This window comes from Sminthopsis crassicaudata, chromosome 3, assembly GCF_048593235.1.
Source record: "Sminthopsis crassicaudata isolate SCR6 chromosome 3, ASM4859323v1, whole genome shotgun sequence".
Classification (NCBI taxonomy): domain Eukaryota; kingdom Metazoa; phylum Chordata; class Mammalia; order Dasyuromorphia; family Dasyuridae; genus Sminthopsis; species Sminthopsis crassicaudata.
This window is the reverse complement of record NC_133619.1, coordinates 277,230,425-277,245,800: the sequence shown is the minus strand read 5'-3', so window position 1 is coordinate 277,245,800 and position 15,376 is coordinate 277,230,425. Positions and strand designations below refer to the sequence as shown.

General features: G+C 39.5%; 1 long non-coding RNA gene across 1 annotated transcript; it reads left to right on the top strand.

The window, feature by feature from the left end:
* Positions 1 to 6,061: 6,061 nt before the first annotated feature.
* LOC141559495 (uncharacterized) lies at positions 6,062 to 13,357 on the top strand. Its single transcript, XR_012487441.1, has 3 exons — positions 6,062 to 6,300; positions 6,692 to 6,850; positions 12,871 to 13,357. It is a non-coding gene; the product is annotated as an uncharacterized LOC141559495 (long non-coding RNA).
* The last annotated feature ends 2,019 nt before the right edge of the window (positions 13,358 to 15,376 follow it).

Genomic DNA, 15,376 nt, shown 5'->3' with positions numbered 1-15,376 from the left:
AACCCTGATTATTTTCCTCATCTGTAAAATGAATTAGGCAAAAAAAATGGCAAATCACACAAATATCTTGACCAACTCCCTTCTACCCCCAAGAAACCTATGGAGGCTTGGGCAGAACTGAAAAAAAATGACAAAAAACTAAAAATTAAATCCCCTAATTGTATAGATGAGGAAACCATATTTTAAAAAGGCTAAATAAGTTACTCAAATCTAAAAATCTTAATTTCTTGGGCCCTACTCCTTTTGGCTTATACCAGCTGGGCTTCAGAATATGATCTTCCTTACATATCTTGCTTGTCTCTTCCCATTTTAGGAAGGACATAAATCTATACTGGAACACAGGACCAAGATAATCAAAAAGCAAGAGTCTGCCTCAGAAGATTAGTTGATTGACTTGGGGATGTTTAGGCTAAAGAGGAGAAAACTTGTAGGGGAGGGGTGCATGGGTATGATCTTTTCTTTTGAAGGACTATCACAAACTTCCCAACTGGGAGCAAAGCTAGAAATTGCAAAGAAGCACTTTAGAGTTGAATACAAAGAAAAATCTTCCCTCAAAATAGAACTCCAGAGATGGATTGTATGGGGGGAGTGAGGGAGGAGTGGTCTGTGTTGGGGTATCTCCTGGGTCAGGGGTCAGGGTTATTGGTCAAGCTCAGCCTTGACTAAATGGCTTTTGATTATGATTGCTTTTCAGGAACCATAGACCTACATTTGTGATTTGCTGCTTAGATTCCGATAAAGTGGAGAGAGAAAGTTCGCACCTTTTTAGTGATGAAACCCCAGAGATTTTCTCGGAAGTCCTAGAGAAGCCAGGAGCCAATCCTGCCAGGCTTAACCTTGTTCCTTAGATACTTAGCCTTCTCTTCCCCCACCCCCCAACTCCCCTCACTGGGCAGCTGCCACAAGGAAAACAGAGCTTCTCTGCCAGAAGTGAAAGCCAGAGACAGAATTCCCCAGGTGAGCCCCAGTCTGTGACTAATCAGCCTGAGAGCTGATTAGCGAGATAAAAATTGAGAAGAATGTTTTGCATAATTTGGCAAAACCCAGTGTCTCCATGTGCGAGTGTTTGTTTATTGGGTCTCCCTTCAGCCTAGTGAGACAAGCTCCATTCTTACTGGAGGAAAAAAAAAAAATCACGCTTTCCGGGCTGCTTGCAGTATATGCCTTCATGTCTCCTGGGTAGGGAAAGGATGGAAATAAGGTAGGAGTGCAGGAAGAGGCGGGGTGGAGTTCTAGTGCCAGAGTGCGATGGGGATGGGGCCAAATTAGGAGGCAGGTTCCTTGGAACCCATTTCTGTTTTGCCTGTCATACTTGGAAAATTTCAAAGCTCTTCAGCTGCGAGGCTGAACGCAAAAAGGATGCTGGGGGTGGAAGGAGGATGGATGAAAAGATTCATTTTAACTGAACTTCTGGGAATATGCTGCTATCAGACAGCTTGTATGCCAGAAAATAGTTAAGCAAAGAAAAAAACTGTTAAAGAAACAATAATTCCATTTTCACCCTTCTCTCCCAATAAATCCCATGGCTCAAGACTGTAATTCAATAAAGAGTTAATAAGCAATTATATGCAAAATGTTTTTCAGGAATAAGGTATAAAAAAATGAAATGTAATACATTCCCTGTCCTCATAAGCTTATAATCTTATAAAGGAACCTGCTTACAAAAAGGTAACAGAACTATGAATGAATAAGCTTTTATCAAGTGTTTACTATGTGGTAAGAAAGCATTGTGATAAGAACTAGGGTAAAAACAGAAAATATACAAGTGCTGTCTTTCAAGGAACCTAAATTCTAAAGAGGAAGGAGAAAATACAGAGTGAGAAGTTTCAGTTGTGTCTGGTGTAAAAGTCTCTTTGTACTTGGGGTGAAAGAGCAAAACAATTGGTGATGAATGGGATAAACTGAGTGAAGACTTCTCATAAGAATGTGGCCTTGACCTATTTCCTAATTATGACTTAAGGCTTTGTAATAACAAATTGCCTTATAGTTAAAAGCTGCAGGTGTTCACATTTTGCTCCTGTTCCCTCCTTGTCATTAGCATTAAGTACCAATACAGTAAAGAGTGTATTACTGATTAGTATTCTGGGGTACATATTTAGTTTCTGGATAAATTAGAACTTCCCAACCAATGGGAGAAAAGATCAAATGGGGGAGGTGGAGGCTTTTGCTTGAGAAGCTATATAATCCTGTATTTGCAGCTTGTGCTTTGCACTCCTCTACTGATATTTTGTCTATTTGGAGTTGCCGTTTCCCGTGTGATTATAATAAATCCTTTTTTGCTTTTTACCTTGAAAGTCACTGATTTTAATTTGGCTAAAGGTTGCTGTCCCACACAGTGATGCATTTCTCTTTTATTTTTTAAAATAATTCCATGGATAAACTATGTTTCTGATATTGCCAAGAACTTTGATAGAGAAAACTTTTCTTTTTGAGTTTTCAGGGGCAGTTGAAGGCAGTAGTCTAGACCAAAACTTCTTAAACTGAGTCATGACTCTACATGGGGTCATATATCTGAATATGGGGTCACAAAACTGTGATTTTTTTATTTGGATACTTATTTTATGTGCCTATATACCTGGGGTCATCTAAAAATTTCTCGGATAGAAAGGGTTTGCCAGTGGACACTTTAAGAAGCCCTGGTCTAGACTCTAAATGATGCTGATTTAACTCATCAAGCACATGCTGCTTGCTGTAGAATCCTCTAGATGCCTTGCTGCTTCATGGACACTGTCTGCACCTATTGGTGGCAATTGGTGGGAGTGGCTCACTGACTATCTGGATGATGATCTTCAGAGCTGAGCAGCTGGACTGAATGCAGCACCAGTGTCCTGAGAAATGCTAAAGTTTATAAGACTAGAGTTTGTGGGGGTAGATGGACAACAATCGATACTGGTAAGGTGAAAAGAGAGCTGCTTCCTGGAGGATGGTTAGGTAGAATGTAATATGTGCATGAGGAGACTCAGGCAAAAATCCCTGGGAAGGTTTCAATTAACCAATAAACAAACACAATTAAATTTATCTGCATCTGAGGTTAGAGAGAGCTGGTGGTGCAATGGACATATAATGGAGAAGACCTGAGTTTGAATCCTTCAGATACTTACTAGCTATGTAATCCTAAATAAGTCATTTAACCTCTCGGCTTTGGTTTCCTGTTTTGTAAAATGAGGCATATACTAGATGGCCTCTGAAGTCCATTCATGAATCACTGAAACAGAAGGAAATCTTAAGACATTCCCTAAGTTGTGAATATGATTGCTTCCATATGTGATTTGTAAACCTCTGTTCTTGAAGTAAAATTGACTTTATTATATTCAAGACTAGCCACAGGATGTGTGGCAGAGGAGTAGGGGAAATAAGATGCATTTCTGAAACCTAGGCTACAAGGTGTTTAGAGTTGTTATCTATCCCTTCACAATCTCTATGGACCACAGATGTGGCCATGGAACCCCCACCAATAAACTTAGTCCCACCTCAGGTCCTAGAACTAATCTTTCTCTTTAAGTAAATGAATAAAGACCCCTGGGGGCAGTTAAGTGGTATAATGGATAGGGTACGGGGTCTACAGTCTAGAAGACCAGACCTCAGAACTAGATAATTCCATAGCCTTGAGCAACCTAATGATTAGCTTCTGTCTGCCTCAGCTTTCTCCTCCATAAAATGGAAATGAGACTAATGGCATCTACTTTGCAGGGTTGTGGTGAGGATCAAATTAGATAATATTTGTTAGGTGCTTAGCACAGTGCCTAGTGCATAGTATGTGCTTAATAAATACTTGTTCCTCTCTCCTTCCCCTGGGATTTCTAGTTCAGAGGACTTTGAATATGATTTTTCAGTATATATACATATATATATAGAGAGAGAGAGAAAGTAGGGGTTTGATAAATTGCTGTTTGATCAAGTTCAGCCTGGCTTATTGCCCTCCCTTTGGTCATCTACTTTGGTTCCAGTCAATGGATTCTTTCTTTGTTCCTGGTAACTAAATCTCTAAGCATTGAGCACCTATCTTAGCCCTTATCATTTCTAAATTCTAGTGTTCTCTATTGAATATTTCCTATTTATCCTCTATATAGCTTGCTTTTATATTATCTTCCCCCATCCCTTTAGATTGTAAGCTCCTTGAGGACAAGGCTTGCCTTTTGCCTCTCTTTGTATTCCAGAGTGCACAGCATCTGGCACACAGGTTTATTGTTTATTGATTTATTATTAAAAATTTATTGATTGATTGAATTCCTGTCCTGGTTTCTTAGCTTTAAGACTGGAATCCTATCTTGCCTCTTCTCTTTTGGAACTCTACACATAGCCAGGTTCCTGCAATTACTGCCAGACCTCCCAGATGATGCTGGCCATCTGCCTTTTTGTTGCAAAATCTCCTGACACTGTCTCTGCTCCATCTGTTTCAATTCCCTCCAATCCAAGTTGTTAAGATAGTCCTTGACTGCTTGCCCCATCATGGGAGGTCCATCATTACTATCCTGGACTACCCTATCACTGATGAAATTCTGGTTTTGACATGAGGTAATAATAAGGGAGGCAGGGGAAACTGAGTCCTGCCATATGCTCCTTAAGCTTTGCCAAATCAATAATTTTTTTGGCATGGTACAATGGAAAAACCTGGAATTAAAATCACTGCTCTGTCCCTTAAATCTATGTCTCAGGCAGGTCACTTCATGTCTATAAATCCAAATTCCTCAAGTACAAAATGAGAGGCTAGACTAGATATTCATTCTCTCAATGCTTTCTTGCTCAGATTCTGTGGTCCTACCCCTTTAGTGTAGCTCTTTGGGCTGTCTTTATTGTTAGGCCTGGTTCTTGAGTGGGCTCAGGCTAAAGTGAATTCCTCTGATGCTCAGTACTTTGTTCTGGTTATACTTGTGATCCAACCTCCTTGTTGTTGGCTCAAATAAGAAACTCCATCTCTCATCTCTAGCCATTTTCACTGTTCTCCTTTCTCATCTCCACCTCCTGGCTTCCTTCAAGTTCCAGGCAAAATCCTACCTTCTAGTCTATATACCAAAGATGGGGGGGGGGAAGGAAAAGGATCTATTTGAACAAAAATATTTATAACAGTTCTTTTTGTGATGGTCAATAACTGGTAATCAAAGAAACCCACCAATTGGGGAATGGCTAAACAAGCTGTGGTTTTTTGATTGTACTGGAATATTATTGTTCTAGGAAATGATGATCAAGAAGATTTCAGAAAACACCTAGAAAGACTTAATGCGAACTGATACAAAGTGAAGTGAGCAGAACCAAGAAAATATTGTACATAGAACAACAGCATTGTATGCTGAAGAATTGTTGATTTAGCATTTCTCAGCAGAATAATGATCCAACACAATCCCAAAGGACTAGTAATGAAGCATACCACCCACCTCCAAAGAACTGATATTGCTTGAATAGAGACTGAAGTATTTTTTTCACTTTCTTTCTCTTTTATTCTAGTCTTCTTGTACAAAATGACTAATCTGGAAATAGTTTACATGATTGTGATGTATAATGTTATATGTTAATAGGAAGTGGGGAGGGGGAAGGATAGAATTGGCAATTTTAAATTAAAAAAAATGTTAAGGCTTAGCAGAGTGTCTGGAACATAGTAGTCATTTAATAAATGTTTATTGGCTGACTGAAGTCATTTGCTCCCTATTGAAATAGGGAGAGTGATCAGAAGGCTTCAGCCCTGTGTACCCAAATAACTATTTAATTTCCAATTTGTTCTCAGCTATGTCTACTATTGTGCATGTAGATAGGCAGCTAATCATTATTGCCAACTACTTCTATTGCCACAACTCCTGCTAGTCTAGAGAGCTGAAAAAGGACACATTAATCAAGATTTTAATCATAAAACTAGAATAGCAGGTCCTATTCTGGCAAATGCCATTCCTTTTAAAACGAACAATATAAAGTTCTCACTATGTTCCAGGAGCTGTTCTAAGTGCTGGGGATAGAAACACAGAAACAAATAGTCACTTCTTTCAAAAAACTTGCCTTCTACTCAAGGGCATACAATATATAATTATCCCTTCCACATGAACTTTACCCATTTTGCAGTTTCAGTGTATCAGACTACCTGAGAAAGTCAGCAGATGACACAGAAAAAGTTTAGAATTCAGAAATGCATAAAAGATAAGTATAGTATTATATAATATCAACAGATTTTATCTTTTAATTTCATAATAATTTAGACATCTTCTTTGGTATGAAGGGAGGGCCAAAAACTTTTACATGGACTTTTCAGATTTGTGGATTTGGAATGAGGGAAAGAGGGAGGAGGAAGACCCCTAATCTCTGTGATGTGGAAGGGTAAGTATGGTCACAAACAGGTACAACAAGGCTCTCTCTGAAGCACTCTGATGGTGTCTTCCCCATATGAAGAGATGGGAGGAGAGGCTGCTTCTGTAAAAATGCTGATCAGTACCTATGTCCTGAAAAGATATCAGAGCATGTGTAGACATTTTGTTAATGGTTACAGTGTGCTTAGAAAATGATTAGAAGCCTTTTTGACTATCTGTATAACTAGAATGGGAGGTATCTTTTGGCTTCTCTTCTCTAGTTTCTGGCTCCTTCCCTGATGAGAAAGACAATGCTGTAATTTGAGAAGCTTTGAACCCTACCCATAAAGGTTGTCATATGACCCTGCAAATACAAGGCCAATTGCTTTTCTTGCCTTAATAGTTGTGTTTTCCTCTTTTAGGTTAAGGAAGAATAAATCCCACCATCCCATTATACAAGATTTATGGCCAGCTCAACATTAATGCTCTGTGGATCAAGGAATGACCATCAAGACCTAGTCCAGTATAACCAAGATGAAAGGACTCATTTGGCAGCAATTCTGCATCTGAATGTTAACTTGGTGGGACTAATATAATATGTAAAATTCATTCTCTTCAGAGGCTCAGGTGGGATTGGGAGAAGTGTGCCCCTGAGGTACTAGGGAGAAATGTTTGTATTTTTGTTCTTCTTATATCTCCTAAATTGTATCCATTTGTAAAAGCTTAAGTATGGATATCCCTTCCACATAATAAGAGTTAGGAATATTCCTACAATCTGGAAAATCCACATAAAATATTATGCCTTCCCTTTATACCAGAAAAGAAATCTCAATTGAATTAAAAGATAAAATATGTTGATATTATACAATATTATATGTATATTTATGCATTTCTGAGTTTCTAAACTTTTTCTGTATTGTCTGTGGCACCCACAAAATTCCCCAAAAGTTCCTATTTAATTTCTTATGCTGATCTGTAATTTATTAAAATCATGATAGAAGGGATAACTGTATTTGTTAAGTAGTGAAGTAGAAGTGGATTGCTAGTTGCTAACTGGCATCTATTAAGATGGTAGAGGCTTAAGTTGATGGTATCAGAGAAGAGATACCCAATCCTTCAGGGGTACCCTAACTAATTAGTTGTAATTTAATTGATTATGGGAAAGTGAATAAAAGTTATATACTATCGAAGGAAAATTGAGGAATGACAGGGCAATAAGAGCCAGACTAAGGAAGACAAAGATTCTGAAAGACAGAAGCAAAAAGGAAAAGTCTTCCAGAATACTAGGTGTGATTCTTCTGCTCTTTTAATTCCCTCACTCGAAATTCATTCACACAGGTAACTTGGGGGACTCCATGAAAGGACAGCAGCTGATACTAACATAACCTTTGTACATGCTTACTTTTCTACTGCTGTTCACTCTAGTTCCTAAGTCCCCACTGGTGTGTTCCTCATTTAACAAATCAGCTAGCTGACCCTATTAACTCTTTGTCAAATTTACTAAGCAGAAGACAGAGCAAAGAATAATTATAACATAACTTTTAACCCATAAATATGGGACACTCTTGCAGGTCATGGCTGATCAGCCTGAACCATGTTTGACCAGGGTGGTCTGGGACTTCAGGTTTAGAACTGAAATGAAATAAGATACTCATTTATAGTCTCATATCTGACACTTAACAAAAGGAAGTTTACTTAGCTATAGCAGGAACAGGGCATTGGAGAATAGAATAGATGGTCACTGAGGATATTATTGATTCAGCTGAGTACTGCTTTTTTTGTTCTGTTGATGGTCATGCTCCTGACCTGCAATCTGAAGGGCTGTAGGAAGAGATTTAGTTTCTCATGTCCTGTTTTTAAATACTACAATGACCAGAAAGTTTCCCCGGTGACGTATGCCTTAGTCTCCTAAACCAATAAAATTTAAAGAACATTTTTAGTACATTTTAAGAAAAAACTGGCATGAACTTTCTGGGGGAGGGTTCCTCCTTCTTGTCCCCTAAGTGACAAGGCTTTAAGGGTTTTCTAGAGGATCTTCTACCACTTAAATGGCTGTAAGACTGCACCTGAACAATTCTAATCTCAGATATTCAAAAAGCCTGACATAGGAAGTGCTAGAGGAAAAACAAAACAAAAATAAAAATTCAGGGAAAATAAAACTCAATCAAAACAAAATAAGACAAGACAGCTAGAAATGTGGCAGTATCCTTTAGAAGAGAACAAAATTCAAGGCTTTCTTCTAAGCAACTACTCTCATTTTTCCATAGAGACTGAAAGAACCTCAACCTGTTTTCCTAGAAAGCAAGGCTCCTTCCATCAATCTCACTCCTTGGTCCTTCTAAACCCTTCCAGGGGAGGAGTTGTCCATTGACCACTAACTGATGTAATAATAGCATGTGAAAGATCCCTATCAGTTCCAATTTTCAGTCAACAAAGGAATATACAGGATGGGTTTTTTTTTTTTTTTTGTTTGTTTTTTTGTTGTTGGTGGTTTTTTTTTTCTTTTTTGTTGTTGCTTTTGCTACCATTCATACCTGTGCCTACTTTTCTTGGATCTATGTCTCTGCCAATTTTGATTTGGGAATCCAATTGCCATTATTGTCAGGGAGTTTTCTCACTTTCTACTGCAACTGGAGCATACTGTGTTTTTAACACAAGGATTTCATAACAAAAGGTGGGCATCCAGCAAAGGAAAAAGATTTTCTTTGAAGACACTATTGATTAGGTTGAACATAGTTTTTCCTGTGCTGTTGTTGACTAGTTATGTTGTTGGTCTACAGTCCAAAGTCTTAGAGGAAACTTCAGGTTTTTTTCATCCTCAAGTGACCAGGAAATCATGTGACTGGCAGACACTTTAGCCTGGATTTTCTGTTTTGGTTCCCTTGGTTGGATGCCCAGAAGTTTCTGCTTCCCAAGCAGCAAGTAACAGGGCAAAGAGAAAAAGTAAATCCTCTCCATCATTAAAGAGCTCTTCCAGGCAATAGGTAACAGCACAGGAAAAAAAAAAAAAAGTTGTTTTTTTTTTTTTTTTTTTTCCAAATCCATCTGGTGCAAACCAGTGAGAGAACTCACTTCATGGTGATTAACCAAATCCTCATTTCTGCTGGCTAAGCCATAACCAGCCAAGTTACATTAGTTCAAATACCACAAAACAAATCAAAGGTCCTGGATTTCCCAGTTTATTGATTCCAAAGTTCTTTTGACAAAAGGAGTTTTGACTCTGCAGAATTTCTCTGCAAGTTTCATATTTGTCTTTGTCCTGAAAGCAAAATTAAAGAAGATAGAAGCAAAAAGAGACACCCATTTTTACTTATAAGGGGATTATAACACAAATACACAAAAGTAGGAGAGGGAATATCAAGTTTGGGAAATGATTAGTAGTTCAGTTTTACTGAAACATAGAATTTGTGATAAAAATTCTAATCAAATTAGTCTAGGATGGGGAGTAGAAGCTAGATTGTGATCGGTTTTAAATGCCAAGTTTGGGAGTTTATATTTTGCCTTTGTCTTAGAGTCTGCCACTGAAAGTTTTTTGAGCAGAAGACCTATGCCTCAAATTGGTGATTTTGGCAATTGTGTGTAAGATGGATTGCAGAGAGGTGAGATTAAAAGTAAGGGAAATGATTCCAGTAGATCTGAGGAAGAAGTAATGAGTACCTGAGAAGAAGAAAGAAATGAGCAATATTGTGTTCATAAAGCAAGTCACAATAGCTAACTTCTCAACACCTCTCTGATTCAAGCAGTGATGCTGATTGAGGTACATCCTCAGTACCCTTGGTACTAAACAGCCTCCTCAATTGTGTTTCTTTCTGTTCTTTTTCATATATTTTCAAAAAAAATGTTTCATCTTTATTGGTTATTGTTCATTTTTCTCCATCTTGACTCCCCAATTAACAGTTTATTGCAATATACTTTACAAATACCTCATCTGATCCTTAAAACAATCCTGAGAGGTGGGTGTTATTATCATCTCTTGACTCAAGCATGTGAATTGGATTTGTGAGGCAGAGTTGGGTAGTCATCAGCTTCTCACTGTCTCTTCTAGAATCACTAGTCTAGTGGCAAAACAAAATCAAAAGTGGTGAAGGCCACAGATGCAATAGATGACCAAGCTCTAAGTGCTTCTCAGCATTGCTTTATGGCAACTGCCTTTATGGCCATTGGATCAAATTATTCTCATCTGCCCATCCTGCCTGGGGAAATCTTCACATGCTTGAGGTAGATATCCCCCTAACTCACTGATATGTTTGAGGCCCATAACTTACTCTCAACCTAGTTAAGTTCATCAGCTGAGATGATTTTATCTCGATGTGATCACTGTGCAAGTTATAGCTTGTTGAAGCCACAATTGAGATGCCAAAGGCAGATGAGCAACCCTCACACCAGGGTGTTAGTCTTCCCTGAACACCCCATATATCCTGCTTTGCCACTAACGAGAAATAAACTAGGTGAAAAACAAAACAAAATAAAATCACTTAATTTCCTTTGACCCTGATTCCTTCCTGTGTCAAACACGGGGGTTTGGAGTAGATGGTCTATGATGCCCTTTATTGGGCAGCTTGGTAGCCCAATGGATAGAGTGCTAGGCCTGGAGTCAGGAAGACTCTCTTTTCTAAGTTTAAATCTAATTTCAGATACTTACCATCTGTGTGATCCTGAATGTGTCCCTTAACTTTATTGGCCCTAGTTTCCTCATTAGGAAAATGAGCTAGAGAAGTGGTAAACCCCACTTCAGTATCTTTGCCACAAAAAACCCAAATGGAGTCACACTAAAAAAATGATTAAGCCACAAAAAGCCCTTTATTGCTCTATTTTTTTCTGCCTATAATAGAATTAAATTTTGAAATGAACAGAATTATGGGGTGAGAAGCAGATATGCAGGATAGGGCTGGTCAGGATAGGGCAGGTGACTGGGAGAACAAAGAATTCAGGCAGCACAAAAGGTTTTTAAGATCCAAAGGAAAGTTGCCCTGATCTTTCCTTCAAGAGTATTTATTTCTCTATAAATAAATGTTCCTATTTGAGTTGCTGAGTGTTGGAGCCAAGACAACAGGACTGGCCAAAATGTCAGAGCTATTGCTAGCTTCACAAGACTGTGTGCTTCCTCTCTAGCATTAACAAAATAAAGCGCTGTTTGCAGATAAAGAGGGGAGGGGAAGAATGAGGGGAACCAAACAGAAGGTCTGGGGAAGGAAAGAATACAGAGCAGAAATACAGAAGAGGATAATTAGGCACATGCTTTTGATTGGGGGGGGAAGGGGAACAAGGAAATTGAATGACTATTAGAAGGGCACTCCCCTGAAATAATTTTATGGCAGTCAGCTCAGGAGAGCCTTGAAGGCGGTGGAGCCCAAAATGATAATTATAAGAGTAAAGAGGTTGTGGTATGAAATCTAAAACAGGACTTGGGTTCTGACAGCTTTTTAAAGTTCTCTTTGGAATAGTATCACAGAGCTTCCTCACCCTTAAACATCCTAGCTCTTTGGCATGAAAATGGAGAGGAGGGGCAACCTCTTATTCCAAAGGGACAGGCTTTAAAAAGTCGTAATTCCAAAATCCATGTGAAGTATGCTTCTGAGTCACCCAGACTCAGTGCCAGTTTACATTTTACAGACCTGGGCCAGCCCTAGAAGGGACCTTGTCACAGGCTTCAATTCACATCATGAACAGATGCTGTTTATTGTCCCCATGATGAAAAGAATTCTTCTCCTGCCCGAGCTCTGAGAAATTAGATGGAAGGGTGGTCTAATCCATTTCCTTGCACACTGGTGAGTTAGCAGTCAGCAGGCAGTTCTGGTAGGTGACCCACCAGTAAATGACTAGTAGAAATAGAGTGTAGCAGGTAATTTGTCTTTGGGATAGAGTTCAAATTCATTGGTCCTGCAGTTATGCTTCACGAAGGCTTAGTCCATCCTATAATTTCTCATTGTCTCTAAGAGATCTGATTCTCTTTTTCTTTATCCCTGCTAAAATGGTCAAAACTCACATTCACACAGCACTTTAATAGTTAGAAAATGTTCTCCTCTTACATAAGTAGTAAGTACAAACATTGCTATTATTTCAGTTCGTCAAGGAGTAAGCAGAGGATCAGAGAAGGGGGAAGTTAACTTCCTCAAACTCATTCAGCTAGTAAGAGGGGATGCTGGCAGCTTAGTGCAGGTCTCCTGATTCCACACCCAGGTACTTTTCATGATTCCCAGCACATAGTTGCAATAATCAGTGGGGAAGCCTCATTGTGTGCATACGAACTATTGGTGGGGTGTAGTGAGTAGTGAATAGAGCATCAAAGTTGGAGTCTATATACCTGAGTTCAAATTCTGCCCCAGACACTTAAAAGCTGAGGAAGTTACTTATCCTTTCTGTGACTCAGTTACCTCATCTGTAAAGTGAAAAGATCAAATTTGATGGACTTTAAGGCTCCTTCCAGCTCAGATTCTATGATTTTCTCTTATTCTGTATTTAAGATGACTGATCTCTTTCTTAAGAGATGTATTTCAAGAGTTGAATCCAGCTGGGTCTCAGCCGAGTTTCTGTGAGCTGGGAGTGGTTCCCGGAGTCTTTGTCCCACCCACATCTGATCTGTGCTGTCTTGCCTTTCCAGAACGCCAGCTCTCCCCACTGTGATTTTACCTCCCTATTCGTATTAACAGGAAGACTGAGGAATGAATCAATTCTAAAGGAGAGGAAACATTGTGAGTTCTCTCCTTGTGACCCTGAGACATATGAGTCAGACTTGAGAAGTACCCTTACCCCCACCCCCATCTTGCTTATTATTTCTTTCATTGACTTTTTGGTCATTCAAAAAGAAAATCTTACTCATAAAATGAAAACAATGTAGACACAATCTGGGGTAAATAAGTAAGTCACTATTCCATCTCTTTTCTAAGGAGGATGGAAAATACATAGTAACCTCCAAGAATTAAACAAAACAAAACAAAACAAAACACTAAGTAACAGATATCCAGGATGCTTTGGGGATGCAGCTATCTAGAGATTAGGGGACAGTTGAGATAATCCATTGAGCCTATTAAAAAGAAAATAAAAGAAATGAGGTGAATGGGACTTGACCTCAGATGTTAGCCTCAGAAAGGGAGAAAAGGAGACTTGAGTTTTAGGATATAAAGATAACAGACTACAACCTATTTTCTCCCTGCTCCTCCTCTATCTGTCTGTCTGTCTATTATATATGTGTTAAGTATATGTGTGTGCATGTATGCACATAGATGAATGTGTATATATACACATACATATAACATACATAAATATGTATGTATATATGTTTGAATATGTGCATATGTGTATATATATGTTGCATAAGCATGCATCCCCAAAGCATTCTGGATAACTGGTCCTTATCCTGTTTTTAAAGACATACTTGGAGATCACTGTATATGTGTGCATATATACAAACATATAATATACACATATGTATACATATATGTATATATGTTAATTGTATGTATACACATCCACATACATACACCCATATCCCCAAAGCATCATGGATAAAATTGCTTAGCATATGTTTGAAAAATACTTAAAGGTCATTATATAGATGTGTGTATATTTATGTGTATATACACACATGTATGTATGTGTATATAAACATATGCAAATATACACACATGTGTGCAATGCATACATTATATGGACATCCCTGTATATATATATATACACACACATATTCACGATAATCTCTTTTCTGGCTTACTCACTGGCTTTTCACCTCCCAAGACCCCATTCCATTGTCCATTTTTTGAAACCAACAGCCTGCGAAGAAAAGCCGGCGGAGTTTCTGTCGGCGTTTTGCTAACCATGGAGATATTTTGTTATTCTGCCTCATCATTTTCTCTAGACCCCGAGGCCTTTCATGTGTCTCTCCGCTCTGCTAACCTGGAGGAACGGGAACACAGAGGCTGAATGGTTCCCCGGGAGGAGAGTCAGGGTCACAATCCCCGCGGAACCTGATTCGGGCGCGACTCAAAGGCCCGCTCTCCAACGTGCAGCCGCCAGCCCGCGCGGGGGGCTGTGCGGCTGAGAGCAGCGCGCTGCTCCCCCTCCCGCAAGCTGATCTGCATGCAGGAGAGATACAGACCTGCTGGAAATCTGGCCTCAAAGCTGTGGAATTCCAGCAAAGTGGCATTTCCATATTCTCTGGCAAGAACTAATTAGTGATTATAAAGCTCTTTGAAAATATGAAGAACTGAATGATAATATCTATAATGAGCCTTATTTGTCTCCGGTTCCCCTCTTCCCTAGGTGGGGGAGGGACAGGTTTACCCAGGCGGGGATGGGGCAGAGAGAAGACAGCTCTCGTCTTCGGACTCATTAGTACGGAGAGGGTCGTAGACTTGGAGCTGCGGGGTACCACAGAGGCCATCCGGTCTATCCCACTCATTTTATAAATGAGAAAACGGAGGCCCGGAGAGGTTAAGCAGCTTGTCCAAGGCCACACCGGTATTAAGTGGCAGATGTAGAATAGAAAAACTGGTCCGATGCCGTCTGCAAATGGCCGCAGTTTTGGGACGTAGCCTAGATAAGAAGTTTCAGAAAGGAGAGCAGCCGGGATGTATAATATAAAGAAATTTTTTTTTTTTTTTTTAGGGGATCACCAGGAGAGCAGTTCAGCCCCAGCAATGCCCACTTCATTCCCAGGTGATTCGCTTGCCTGTGGTTATCATTTCCTCACTAGCTGCTTTTCTCTCTCCTTCCGCTACTCGGGTACCTTACTCTCAAACCTCTTTACAACTCACCTTTATGTACTGTGTTCCCCCACTATAAAGTAAGCACTTTAAAACTGTTTTGTTTGCTTGTTTTGTTTGCTTGTACTGTGTGTCTCTCTGACTCTGTGTGTGTGTCTGTCTTTCTCTGTCTCCCGGTATCTCTCTCTGTCTCAGTATCTCTCTCTGTCTCGGTCTCTCTCTGTCTCTCTCTCTCTCTCTCTCTCTCTCTCTCTCTCTCTCTCTCTCTCCCTCTGTGTCTCTGTCTCTCTATCTCTTTCCCTGTCTCTGTCTTGATCTTGGTTTCTCTCTTTCTCTCTCTCTCTCTCTCTCTCTCTCTCTCTCTCTCTCTCTCCTCTCTCTCTGTCTCTGTCTCTCTGTCTCTCT